The 14,509-nt window shown below is 43.4% G+C and overlaps 1 protein-coding gene and 1 pseudogene across 3 annotated transcripts in view; one reads left to right on the top strand and one right to left on the bottom strand.

Annotated features, from left to right (window-relative positions):
* The window catches only part of LOC117354717 (zinc finger protein 850-like), a 948,741-nt gene that overhangs the window by 382,633 nt on the left and 551,599 nt on the right, over nucleotides 1–14,509 (bottom strand). The gene's annotated exons all lie outside the window — the stretch shown is intronic.
* Nucleotides 50–2,005, top strand: LOC117355867 (annotated as a pseudogene).

The raw sequence follows: 14,509 nt of genomic DNA, 5'->3' as shown, positions 1-14,509 counted from the left end.
AGATCACACAGACAGAGGAAGACCAGACGGACCAGATGAGAGATCAAAGATGTTCCTTGTGATATATGTGAGATATTCCTCAGCTGATCGTTCAATTCTGAAACCACATCAGAGATCTGATACTGAAGAGAGATCATTTACATATACGGACTGTGGGGAAACCTCCAGTCAAAAGGGAGAACAGAAAACCTGCTTAAAAGAGACACATTTTACATGTTCTGATTGTGGGAAAGATTTCAATGGGAAGAAAGAGCTAATGCAACACAGGAAAAATAATGAAGGAATGAGAATGTGTACAAGTATCGAATATGGGGAAAACATTTTCAATATAGGAAACATTACAAAATGCCAAAAAACAAATACTGACAAGAGAATATCTTCATATCTTGGTTGTAAAAAAAATATAAACCAGGACGAGAGCTTCACAAGAAAAACAAAATTTCACCCGGGAGAGAGATCAGTTTTAAATACCGAATGTGAGAAAAGCTTCAGTCAAGGAGAAGCATTTATAGATCATAAAAAGACTGAAACTGGTGAATCTTGTAAATCTGAAGAAATAATTTACAGAATGGCAAATATCGCAGAATATCAGGAAATGGAGAAAAATGGGAGATTATATACTTGTGCTGTCAGTGGTAAAAGCACTTCTTGCAAAGGAAACCACAGAACAGCAGAAAAAATCCCCAGGGGAACAAAGCCATTTACATGTACTGAGTGCTATAAATGCTTTAATCGTACAGAACACCTTAGAACACACCAGAGAATTCACACTGGAGTTAAACCATTTACATGTACTGAGTGTGGTAAAAGCTTTTCTGATAAGCGAACACTCATAGCACACCAGAGAATTCACACTGGAGAGAAACCATTTACATGTACTGAGTGTGGTAAAAGCTGTTGTGATAAGCGAACACTCATAGCACACCAGAGAAGTCACAGTGGAGAGAAACCATTTACATGTACTGAGTGTGGTAAAAGCTTTTGTGATAAGCGAGCACTCATAGCACACCAGAGAATTCACACTGGAGTGAAACCATTTACATGTACCGAGTGTGGTAAAAGTTTTACTCATATAAGTAACCTCAAAAAGCACCAGAGAATTCATACTGGAGTGAAACCATTTATATGTACTGAGTGTGGTAAAAACTTTTGTGATAAGCGAACACTCATAGCACACCAGAGAATTCACAGTGGAGAGAAACCATTTACATGTACTGAGTGTGGTAAAAGCTTTTGTGCTAAGCGAACACTCATAGCACACCAGAGAATTCACACTGGAGTGAAACCATTTACATGTACTGAGTGTGGTAAAACTTTTAGTGATAAAACAACACTCACAATACACCAAAGAATCCATACAGGAGAGAAACCATTTACATGTCCCGAGTGCTATAAATGCTTTAATCGTACACAACACCTTAGAATACACCAGAGAATTCACACTGGAGTTAAACCATTTACATGTACTGAGTGTGGTAAAAGCTTTTGTGCTAAGCGAACACTCATAGCACACCAGAGAATTCACACTGGAGAGAAACCATTTACATGTACTGAGTGTGGTAAAAGCTGTTGTGATAAGCGAACACTCATAGCACACCAGAGAAGTCAGAGTGGAGAGAAACCATTTACATGTACTGAGTGTGGTAAAAGCTGTTGTGATAAGCGAACACTCATAGCACACCAGAGAATTCACACTGGAGAGAAACCATTTACATGTACTGAGTGTGGTAAAAGTTTTACTCATATGAGTAACCTAAAAAAACACCAGAGAATTCACACTGGAGTGAAACCATTTACATTTACTTAGTGTGGTAAAAGTTTTACTCATATAAGTTACCTCAAGAAACACCAGAGAATTCACACTGAAGTGAAACCATTTACATGTACTGAGTGTGGTAAAATCTTTAATCATATAAGAAACCTCAAAACACACCAGAATGTTCACACTGAAGTGAAGCCATTTTCATATTCTTAGTATGATAAATGCTTTACTGAAAAGTGAACATTGACAGTACATCAGATAATCCAGATAGGAGTGAGATGAAAATGCTGGAAAGAGTTCACTTCTGTTACTACAAAAGAGGTCTCTATCTTACTAAGGAAACATAGAGACATGACGGCAGATAAAGGCCATATGGCCCATCTAGTCTGCCCATCCACAGTAACAATTACATCTTCCTCTCTCTAAGAGATTCCACATGCCTATCACACACCTTCTTGAATTCAGGCACAATGTCTGTCTCTACCAATTCTTCCGAGAGTCTGTTCCACGCATTTACCACCCATTCCGTAAAAAAGTATTTCCTCAGATTACTCCAGAGCCTGTCACCTCTTAACTTCATCCTATGCCATCTCATTCCAGAGCTTCCAAATGAAAGAGACTCACCTCATGTGGATTTACATCACGTAGGTATTTAATTATTTTCTCTTACCCTTTGAGTTAACTTTGTGAACCGGATTGAGTCCGTTTTTGGAAAGGCCCGATATATAAAGCTAAGGACTGCATTGGATTAAATGTCTCTATCATATCTCCCCTCTCCCGTCTTTCCTCCAAAGTATACAGGATTCTCACCAGAATGTCTAGTTCAACCTATCCCAGTTTTTCCAATTTCTTAAAATAAGCTGCATGGCAACCCCTGTCATTACAAAAAGTAACTCGTTATTTTTCACAGATAATTGACTTTTAGCTCTCATAAGAGTAGCAAATAAAATAGTATCATAAGATAAAGCCACTGGATTCTCCCACATATTATTCACTTGGTCCCAAATAAACCTCCAAAACTGCAGTATCAAGGGACAACAGTAAAGTAAATGTTCCAAAGTCCCAGCTTCAAGATGACAGTGCCAGTATCTATTAGACTTGGAACTATCTAATTTATGTAAACGAACAGGGAAGCTCTATGTAATAAGAAAAATCAAGTTTGCCTCATAGATGCTGACACCGTACATCTCATCCTCCAAGTCCAAATTCGTGGCCATTGAGATGCAGTAATCTGATGCTTTATCTCATTGCTCCAAATGTCGTGAAGACCAGTTTTTGGTTTCTTATTCAAAAATCCAGATATTAATTTATACCACTGAGTGGCCTGGTGCCCCAGAAAGTCTACCTGAAAACATAATATCGGCAAGCTATATTGATTTGTAGGATTTTTCCATCTAGGGAACCCCTCCTGAATGGCCTGCTTCAACTGAAACCATCTGTAACTTTGAGATTTATTAAGACCAAATTTGTGTTGCAATCGTGAAAATTCAAGCAGCTTACCATCTGATATCACATCATCCAAAGTGCGTATGCCTGCCTTCATCCGATGCTTCCAGATGACCTTAAATACCTATTTGAATCTTGGAGTTTAGCCAGAGGGACTGACAGGTGGATTTAAGCATTGGAATAGGTGTCAAATTATTTACATATTTCAATGTCTGCCACGTATCTAGTAAAATTCTAGTGTCCTTATATAATCTTGGAAACTTGATACTCAGAACATGACTTAATCTCAGTGGAAACCTGAGCTGCCATTCCAACCTTAACCAATCTGGAAGATTTTCCATGAGCTCAGGGAGGACCCAATACATACCCTGACGCATAATATAGGCCTGATGGTACTTATAAGAATTGGGAAAATTTACCCCACCCTCCTCAATTGTCTTTTGTAGAGATACTAAAGCAATTTTCACCGCATTCCCCAGCCAAATAAATTTAGGGAGAACACTATTTAACTTTTTGTAAAAAGACCCTTATGAAAAAACACTGGCAACATCCCCATTTGGTAGCAAACCACAGGCAGAATCATCATCTTAACTGTTTGGACTCTCCCCCACCAAAACAGATGTAAGGGGTTCCATTGTTCACACATTTCCGTGACCTTTAGCAATAAAGATTTTTCATTTACTTTCATAGTTTCTTCCAGTGCACTTTTTATTCAAATACCTAAATATTTTATACCCTCTTCCTTCCAAAGAAAAGGGAATGTATCAAATAATCCTTTTGTACAATATACATTTAGTGGAAGAACCTCTGATTTGCTCCAGTTTATTTTGTAACCAGAGAATTTTCCCAATCTATCAATCAGATCCAGTAAATGCGGAATAGTAGATTCAGGATTCCTCAAATGAAGCAAAATATCATCTGCATACGCAGAGACTTTATATTCCCGACCTGCATAAGGAATACCCTGTATCTCCTTTGCCTGCTGAATAGCCAATAACAATGTCAAAAAGCAAAGGAGATAACGGACTCCCCTCTTCAGACAAAAACGTTCAGAAAAATTATTATTAATGTACAATCTGGCAGAAGGTTTGAATCATTTGAATAAATCCGGAACCAATACCAAACCAATCCACTGCTTGATACATGAAGGTCCATTCAACAGGATCAAAGGCCAACGACACAGAGAAGGCCGGATCATCCATGACTTTCGTCAAATTTAACATATGAAAAGCCAATCTACTGTTGTTTGAAGATTGTCTTTGAGCAACGAACCCCGTTTGGTGCATACCAATGATATAAGGGAGAGCCTTGGCCAAGCGTAAAGCCAATAACTTAGCCAAAAGTTTTCCATCTACATTAATCAGAGAAATAGGCCTGTAATTTGAAACCAACAAAGGGTCTTTATTTGGCTTCGGCAAAACTATAGTCAAAGATTCTGCCTTTAGTCAGTTGAGCCTGATATCAATTTAATAAATGAGGTAATAGGGTACTTTGAAATGCCTTATAGAACTCTACAGTGAAACCGGATCCAACTCTAAGGGACTTCAATGCTATTTGTAATTCCTTCATTAATATAGGCGCAATAAGGGTTTTTTGTATATGCTGAGGAATTTGAGATCCCTTAATTCATTTTAAAAACTCTAATCCATCCTTTTCTTTATTTGAATAAAGCACAGAAGAATACAAAGACATAATAGCTCCAAAATTGTTTTAAAATATTTTCAATTTTAAGCTTTTCATTTTTTTAGCTTTAAGATAATTAGCCAATATTCTCCCCGCTTTATTCGAGCTTGTTGAGAAAACATCTCTTTCTCTAGCCATTTGAGAGGAAATTTCATTATATTTATATTTAGCTTTTAAGAGGGCCTGGAAAGTATTTTGCTCCCATTTTAAGGCCAATTGAGCTTCCAAAACTTTAATATTTTGTTCCAAATTTAAAAAATTTTAAGTTTTTTCCTAGCATTTGCTGAATATGAAATAATTTGCCCTCTCATGGTAGCTTTGAAAGCATCCCATAATGTTTCTAATGAAACTTCCCTGGAATCATTAATTTGAAAATATTTGTTCATTTTTCATTGAGATTCCTCCCTAAAATCAGAATCTGCAAGCAGTGCATTATCGAACCTCCAGTCAGGTCTATTATATTCTTGTTCTTCAACTCTAAATTCAATCCACACTCCGCCATGATCTGTTAGAACAGGGGTGCCCACACTTTTTTGACTCGCGAGCTACTTTTAAAATGACCAAGTCAAAATGATCTTCCAACAATAAAATTTTTTAAAAATCACAACGCACACTGTACGCATAGAATTGTTAATTATGATTCCTATTCCGGGGTTTTTTCAAAGAGGTCAAGGCAGATGACTCTATGCATTGTCACCTCAGTAACAATCATACAAAAATAGACAAAACCCACCCCCTCCCTTTTTACTAAACCATAATAGCAGTTTTTAGCGCAGTGAGCTGCGCTGAATGCCCAGCGCTGCTCTCGACGCTCATAGGCTCCCTGCGCTAAAAACCACTATTGCGGTTTAGTAAGAGGGGACCATATTGTAAAATATAGACAGAAGATATAAATTCAGACACATTTTGATCACTAAATTTAAAATAAAATCATTTTTCCTACCTTGTCTGGTGATTTCATGAGTCTCTGGTTGCATTTTCTTCTTCTGTCTGTGCATCCAATCTTTCTTTCAGCCTGTATGCTTCCTCCACACCTCATTCCCTCCCCCAACTTTATCTTCCTCTCTCCTTGACCTTTCATTCTTTCTCTCTTCATGCCCCCTTTCTTTTTTTCTGTTTCTCTTCTTTCCTTCTGTCTCCCTGCCTGCCCCCTTTCTTTCTTTCTCCCTGCCCTTCCCCAAGCCACTGTCACTGCCGCTGCCATCTGGGAACAGGACCCAACCCGCCACCAATGGATAACATGCCCCAAAGCTGACACTGATGCCGCCCCATGCTCTCCTTGCTTCGGGCCGACTAGCATTCCTCTCCCCGATGTCAATTCTGCCGTCGGAGAGGAAGTTCCGCCCAGCCAGGCAGCGATTGGCTCCCTGAACTTCCTCTCCGACGGCAGAATTGATGTCGGGGAGAGGAAGACTGATCGGCCCGATAGATCGCCAAGGCAAAGTGAGTCCTGGGTGATCGACTCACTTTGCCTTGGCGTGCTACCGGTCGATCACGATCGACCTATTGGGCACCCCTGTGTTAGAATGATTGGATCAATGGTGGCCCTTATAACCTGTTTTACAAATGAATCAGACACAAACACATAATCTATACATGAAAAAGATTTAGGAACATGGGAATAAAAGGAAAACTCCCGAGTATTGTAATTTAGGATTCGCCATATATCCTTTAATCCACAAGATTGCACCAAGTCTGCGATTAGTTCAAAATGCCACTGTTCGCTTGATTTTTGGTCTAAAAATATATGACCATGTAAGTTCCTTTTATATCTGATTCCATTCGAAGCCAGAGTAATTTTTAAATTTGGGTGCATCTGTTCAGTGGCGTACCTAGCATATGTGACACCCGGGGCCCATCTTTTTTTGACCACCCCCCCCCCATCTGTATGAAAACATGATTTTTAGTAACAAGCCACATGTCACACATGAGTACCTAGGAAAAGGCAGCATCTTACATATGCAGTGAGCAGTACAACATCAATACACCCATTGTAAAACTAAACAAGCCAGACTAGTACAGATCAATCCTACACCGTCAATCCTAACAGAAAACCATGTCTTTAAAACACACCTTCGCCTTGTATGAAATATGTAATCACAAAATAACCCCTCCCTCTTTTACAAAACTGTAGTGTGGATTTTAGCTACGGAGGTAACAGCTCTGATGCTCATAAAATTCTGAGCATCAGAGCTGCTACCACCACGGCTGGTGCTAAAAAACGCTTCACAGTTTTGTAAAAGGGGGTATAAAATAGAAATACATAGACAAAGGTTAAATTGAACCAGCAAGAAGCTGGACTCTGCATACAATGCTTAACAGAAACAGTGACACATGTCACCAACAGGGATTGGACAGATTCCTGAGGGATAAAGGGATCGTGGGATACTGAGAGAGGTGCTGGGATGTAACACAGGTATAGAAAGCAAACCAGGTAATAAGTATAGAAACCCAACCAGGTAGTGCATGTGCAAGACCAGAGGGTTAGGACTTCGATGGGAAGATAGGACTCAATGGGAAACCAAGGTGGCAAGGGGGCCCCTTCTGGTGATTCAGACGGGTCGTGACCTGTTTGGGCCGCCGCGGGAGCGGACTGCTGGGCAGGATGGACCTATGGTCTGACCCGGCGGAGGCACTGCTTATGTTCTTATGTTCTTATGTCTCCTAAAGCAATAAATAAAGAGAAAATTTTTTTCTACCTTTGTCTTCTGTGGTTTCTGCTTTCCTCATCTTCTTGTAACTCTCTTCCTTCCATCCACTGTCTGCCGTCTCTCTTCCTCTATATGGCATCTTCTCTCCTTCTATGCCCCTTCCAGAAACTGTATGCCTCCCCCTTCCATCTCTCCTTTCACCCCCATTGGTCTGGCATCTCTCTCCTCACTTCCCTATTCCACACCTCTCCTCTGCAATCACTTTCCCTTTTCAATTTATTTTCTGCATCTGTCTAGATTATGTTCTTACTACCCTCTCATCAATGTCCTTTTTTACTGTCTACCTAAAGATTGCCACCTCTTTCCCTCACCCCAACAGTGTTTCCCTAACTCAATCCTTTTCTCCCCATCATGTGTCCTCCTTTTATTTATCCCCTCCTTCCATCATGTAACATCCCTTTCCTCAGAGCGATCTCCATTGATCACTACCCTCTGTCGCCTTTCACTAAACCAGTTCCTGACCCTGCCCGTCACTTTGGGGCCCATCCCAAGGACACTCAGTTTATTTATTAGATGTCTGTGTGGAACACTGTCAAAGGCTTTTCTAAAATCTAAATATACCACATTTAACGTACATCCTCTACTCAATTCTCTGGTCACCCAGTCAAGAAATTGATCAGATTTGTCTGACAAGACCTACCTCTAGTGAATCCATGTTGCCTCCGGTCCTGTAATCCACAGGATTCCAGACACTTGACCATTCTCTGTTTTAAAAGTGTTTCCATTAATTTGCTTACAGAAGTCAGACTTACCACTAGACCACCAGGTAAGGTCTGGGATACAGGAGGGAGGTAGGGATGGGTCAGAGTCAGCCCTAAAAGATATCCGCTTGCCCCTAACCCCCACGAATATGGAGGGAGGAGTGTAAACCTTCAGATCGCATTATGAAGGACAATGTCAGTCTTTACTTGCATTGCGTGAAATTGACTATATTGCTGATATCAAATGGGATTCTACTATTATGGCGGTGATACGGCACAATCCTCAAATAAAAGATACATTGAATGGAAGGCTTGGCCTAAATCTTGTCTATTAATCAATTACTCAAGGGTAACAAATTGTCTGACGATACGTCGTTATCGTCAGCATTTGACTTGCCTATGAACCAAGCATTTCGCTGGATACAGTTACATCACTGCCTCACATCTAATATAATAAAGAGCTAGCCGCGCATGGGCACTTCTATTTGCATGTTCCGTGTGCTGTAGGTCTGTGGCCGAAGGAGCGACAGGAGCGGCTCTGGCAGCAGATGGTGGGAGGATGGCTCATGGTCCTGCCGCCGCTGCCGCTCCTGTTCACAGCGGCCTGCACGTCGCCGACTCCCCCCCTCCCGCAACAACCGCTACCGCTCCTGTTCTTCCCCTCCCTCCAGTCACCGCTGCCATTCCTATTTAAAACAGCCTGCTGAGGTTCGCGGCCTGCAGTAGCGAATCTTGCAGGCCGCTCTCCACACGGTAGCACGTTCCCTCTGACGCGATCTTTTTGAAGGGCCATGAAGCAGGCAGGAAAGGGGGCTGTTTTGGTGGGAGGATTGTGCTGAGTGTAGATAGCAATCATGGGTGGGGGGGGGAACAGAAAGGGACCATGGAGCAGGTAGGCATTGCAGAACAGGGGGAGAGGGAAAGGGGGCTGCTTTGGGGGGAGGGGTGTGCTGGGGGCAGACAGCAATCAGGTGGGGGAAGAACAGAAGGGGGCCACGGAGCAGGTAGGCATTGCAGAACAGGGGGAGAGGGAAAGGAGGCTGCTTTGGCAAGCAGGGGGGCCAGGGAGACAGACAGAAAGAAAGACGGACAGACAGGGGACAGGGGACCAAGGAGAGACAGACACAAAGAATGACAGACAGACAGCGTCCAAGGAGAGAGAGACAAATAAAAAAAACCCAGATATACAGACATCTATTCTGGGCGGCGGTAGGAAGGCAGTACGGAGTGCTACTGGGAGGAGGGCTTCGAGCCACAGAAGACTGTCCCCAAAGCCCCTGCGGAGAGTTGGACCAACCTCTCCTTCCTCACCAACGCCGAAGAAGCTGCAGGCCCCGCTCCCTGTCGCGCTCTGAGCACTCACGATTGGCTGAAGGGTGTCATGCCAGTGCTGCAGGTACAGGGGGATGCTTTTGTTGCAGACGTGTGCTGGGGGGTAGACAGCTTTGCTCGGGGGGAGGGGGAAGACAAAAGGGGGTCAGGGAGAGGGAAAGGGGTATGCTGGGGGCAGACAGCTTTGCTCTGGGGGGGGGGGGCGGGGGAATGACACAAGGACACAGACACAAAGAATGACACACAGGGGGCCAGTGAGACAGACAGAAAGGAAGACATTCAGGCAGCGTCTAAGGAGAGACAGCCAGTGTCCAAGGAGAGAAAAACAAATAATCATAGACAGACAGCGGCCAAGGGGAGAGAGAGAAACAAAGAAAGACAGACACACACATCTAATGTAACGGGCTTAAAGACTAGTCATACATAAAACAACATACGCCTTCTAGCGAAACACCTTCTAAACTAAACTAAACCTTAGGTTTGTATACCGCATCATCTCTACATTCGCAAAGCTCGACACGGTTAACAAGGATTAGGATAGAAAGGAACTCCAGTGAAGGGAAAAGACAAAATGAAGAGAAAATTTAGGACAGAGTAACCAGAGAGAGGAAGAGTTACATTTTTGAAAATAACCAGGTTTTCAGATGTTTACGGAAGAGTTGGAGGGAGCTCAGGTTCCTAAGAGGGGAAGAAAGGTTGTTCCAGAGCTCAGTGATTCTGAAAGGGAGGGAAGAACCTAGTTTCCTACAAGGGAAACACCTTTTAGAGAGGGAAAGGAAAGTTTCAGTTTTTGGGTAGATCTGGTGGAATTGGGGTTAGAGGAATTCCAGGAAAGAGGAATAAAAGGGGGGAGGATGCCGTGTAGGATCTTGAACGTAAGGCAGGCACATTTGAAGTGGACTCTGGAGATTATGGGAAGCCAGTGGAGCTCACTTGGGCCACATTTGTTAGGGGGAAGAGAGGAGAAGCGTCAGCCTGGTATAAAATATACTTCTCCATCCGCCTTGTATGATATCTGGTCAAGGGACACATCTACCACGCTCCCCTCTCTTAGCTCCAATGACATATGGCTATCCTCATTTAAGTCTTTAAAGCATCGGCAACCATGCAAATGGCGCGTTTTCTTTATCACAGAGCAGACTGGACACCACATCAATTATCTAAACGCTCTCGCTCTAGTTCCAATGTATGTTGGTCATGTAATGTTGGATCACATGTTATTGAACTGTCCATTGCGACAACCATATTGGTCTGAGATATGGTCCACTAGATGGAAGCTTTTACCAATTACAGGTTCTCTCTCCTATTCAGTTATAATATTTGGTGGATCTTCTATTGAATCGACCTTAGACAAATATGAAGCAAAGTTGTTTAAATCCCTTTTGTTAATTGCATTGAAAACAATATTGTCTCATCTCTGAATTATAATCTATGGTGGAATACGGTTTGTCTTTATGCTAGATTTGAAAAGGCTACAGCGGAGAAACGGAATACTTTGTCATCTTTAATAAAGTATGGTCGGATGTGTTAAAATGATTATAGTACGGAGAAATATTCACAGTGTTACCATTCCGATGATTTAGTATAAAGTGTAAAACCAGCCAGGTCGGGAATATCTATTCTGTGAGCATTTCTTTCCTGCAAGCTTGTTATTCTTGGCTATTGTACTAAAAGTTTGTCAATAAAACATTATTGAACAGAAAAACTAGAAGTCTGAAGCGTCTCTATGTCTAGCATTGTTTGGCCTGTTATCCTGGTGGAAGCTATGGAGAAGAGGAAGGCTGTGAGCTGTGGGAATCCCTCCGTGCCTTGTTTCACCAGACTACCCATGGTTTTGACTCTTCTGCCTCTTCCATCTTCTGCACGAGGATCGGACTTCTCAGCCCAGTAGACTGATAAGAGAGTGTATGTAAGACTGTGCAGAGACTAATTTATGCAGACAAAATAGCCATGTGTATCAATATAATCTGGAAATAGAAGCCAGGTGGCTAGGAGTAATTAGGACAACACTCATTCTTCGCCTCAAGGCACCAGAGAAGAACTCTCTTAACATCCAGCAATGCCAAGAGTGTGGTCCAGTAGTGGCTCGCTATTGTTGAAATGTAGAGTTCCAAGATTTCCATGGACATGTCCTCTTTTGAGGTCTGTGTCGAAAGTCCAGGTGGATTTTTAATTTAACAACTTTTGTCTGGGGAAACCAGATATCTAGTAATCCTACAGCAGCTCAACCTACCTGGAGGCCTCTCCTGCCCTCCCCCCACCCCCCTCCGCGCACATCTCCAGAGTCCTGTTGCCTCCCCCATAGCCCTCCCTACACACCTACCTGGAGTCCTCCCCTCACCACACACAGCTATCCAGAGTCCTGTTGCCTCCCCTCCCCCAAGCCCTCCCTACGCACCTAACTGGAGTCATAGAAACATAGAAAGACGACGGCAGAAAAGGGCCTATCAAGTCTGCCCACTCTATTGACCCACCCCATTGAGTGCTAGTGACCTAGTTCCTTAACTTGACCCTCGTAGGGATCCCACGTGGATGTCCCATTTATTCTTAAAATCGAGCACGCTGGTGGCCTTGATCACCTGCACCGGAAGTTTGTTCCAGTGATCTACCACCCTTTCCGTGAAGAAATACTTCCTCGTGTCACCACTAAATTTCCCCCCTCTGAGTTTGAGGGGATGCCCCCTTGTGACCGAGGGTCCCTTGGGAAAGAATATATCGTTTTCCATCTCGACGCGACCAGTGACGTACTTAAATGTCTCAATCATGTCACCCCGTTCTCTGCGCTCCTCCAGGGTATAGAGCTGCAGTTTGCCCAGTCTTTCTTCGTATGAGAGACCCTTGAGTCCGGCGACCATCCTAGTGGCCATCCGCTGGACCGATTCAGCTCGAAGCACATCTTTCCGGTAATGTGGCCTCCAGAATTGCACACAGTATTCCAGATGAGGTCTCACCATGGTTCTGTAGAGTGGCATTATGACTTCAGGTTTGCGGCTGACAAAGCTTCGATTGATACATCCCATCATTTGCCTTGCCTTGGATGAGGCCTTCTCTACTTGTTTAGCAGCTTTCATGTCTGCACTGATGATTACCCCCAAGTCCCGTTCCTCTGAAGTCCTAGCTAGCGTTTCTCCATTCAAGGAGTATGTTCTGCATGGATTTCCGCTGCCGAGATGCATGACCTTACATTTATTAGCGTTGAAGCCCAGCTGCCATGTCGAGGACCAGTTTTCCAACGTGATCAGATCCTGCGTCATACTGTCCTTGAGGTTGCTTTCACTTACTATGTTACACAGTTTGGCGTCGTCGGCAAACAGTGATACTTTACCCTGAAGCCCCCGGGTCAGGTCTCTTATGAATATGTTAAAAAGGGATGGTCCCAGGACTGAGCCCTGCGGCACTCCGCTAGTCACCTCCGAAGTCTCAGAGAGGGTGCCGTTGACCACTACCCTCTGAAGTCTTCCACTCAGCCAATCATTGACCCATGCAGTTAGTTTCTCACCCAACCCCATCGATTTCATCTTGTTTAATAATCTACGGTGTGGGACACTGTTGAAAGCTTTACTGAAATCCAAGTATACTATGTCCAGAGCCTCTCCTGAGTCTAGTTTTCCTGTCACCCAATCAAAGAAGCTTATAAGATTAGATTGGCATGACCTGCCTCTTGTGAATCCATGTTGACAGGGATCCCTTAGATTCCCTTCATCCAATATCGAGTCTAATTTACCTTTGAGTAGAGTTTCCATGAGTTTACACACTATTGATGTGAGACTCACTGGTCTGTAGTTCGCTGCCTCTGCTCTGCAACCCTTTTTGTGCAGAGGAACGACGTTTGCTGTTTTCCAGTCCAGGGGTACTCTCCCTGTACTTAGGGAGAGATTGAAGAACATGGCTAACGGTTTCGCCAGAACATCGCCTAGTTCCCTGAGCACTCTTGGATGCAACTTGTCCGGTCCCATGGCTTTGTTCACCTTGAGTCCTGACAGTTCTCTGTAAACATCAGCTGGTGTGAACTCAAAATTCTGAAATGGGTCTTCCTTGCTTTGCATTGCTTCCAGCTGTGGCCCGTGTCCTGGTGCCTCGCAGGTAAAGACCGAGCAGAAGTAATCATTCAGTAGTTTGGCTTTTTCAGAATCTGTTTCCACATAATTCCCGTCTGGCGTTCTAAGGCGTACTATCCCGTTTGCGTTCTTTTTCCTGTCACTAATGTACCTGAAGAATGATTTGTCCCCTTTCTTGATGTTCTTCGCTAGAGTTTCTTCCATTCGAAGTTTGGCCTCCCTAACTGCCATTTTGACCGCTGCAGACTTTGTCCTGTATTCAATGTTTGCTTCTTTTTCCCCGGTGCGTTTGTACGAGAGAAATGCTCTTTTCTTCTCCTTGACGAGGCGCGAGACCTTATCAGTGAACCATTGGGGTTTCTTTCTTCTTTGTTGTTTAGTTACTGATTTTATGTAGCGGATAGTTGCCTCATGAAGGGTCGATTTCAAGGTTTCCCGCTCCCCCACAGGATCCTGTGTTTGCTCCCCCGGCGCTTTTGTAACTCTTCGGCCGTCGTCAGCATCAGTGAACTAAAAACGTTGCCTTAGACGTCCTGGAAGCTTTCTCTCATTGACGCAGACGACGGCCGAAGGGTTACAGCAACGCCAGGTGAGCAAGCACAGGAATGGGGGTGAGGCAAGGAGAAGAAAGATGATGGACTGCGAGAATACTGAGGAAAGGAAGATGCCCTAGACCAGTAGTAGGCAAACTCATTAGTCAAAAGAGCCATAGATGAGCAGTACAACGATTAAGATTTCTTTTGAGAGCCATTCCCCACGCCCACTTGCGCTATGACGGCTACGTCAACCCGACTGACACCTCGCTGGCCCACACGT

This window comes from Geotrypetes seraphini, chromosome 2 (genome assembly GCF_902459505.1).
Source record: "Geotrypetes seraphini chromosome 2, aGeoSer1.1, whole genome shotgun sequence".
In the NCBI taxonomy this organism is placed as follows: domain Eukaryota; kingdom Metazoa; phylum Chordata; class Amphibia; order Gymnophiona; family Dermophiidae; genus Geotrypetes; species Geotrypetes seraphini.
This window is presented reverse-complemented; position numbering and strand designations above follow the sequence as displayed.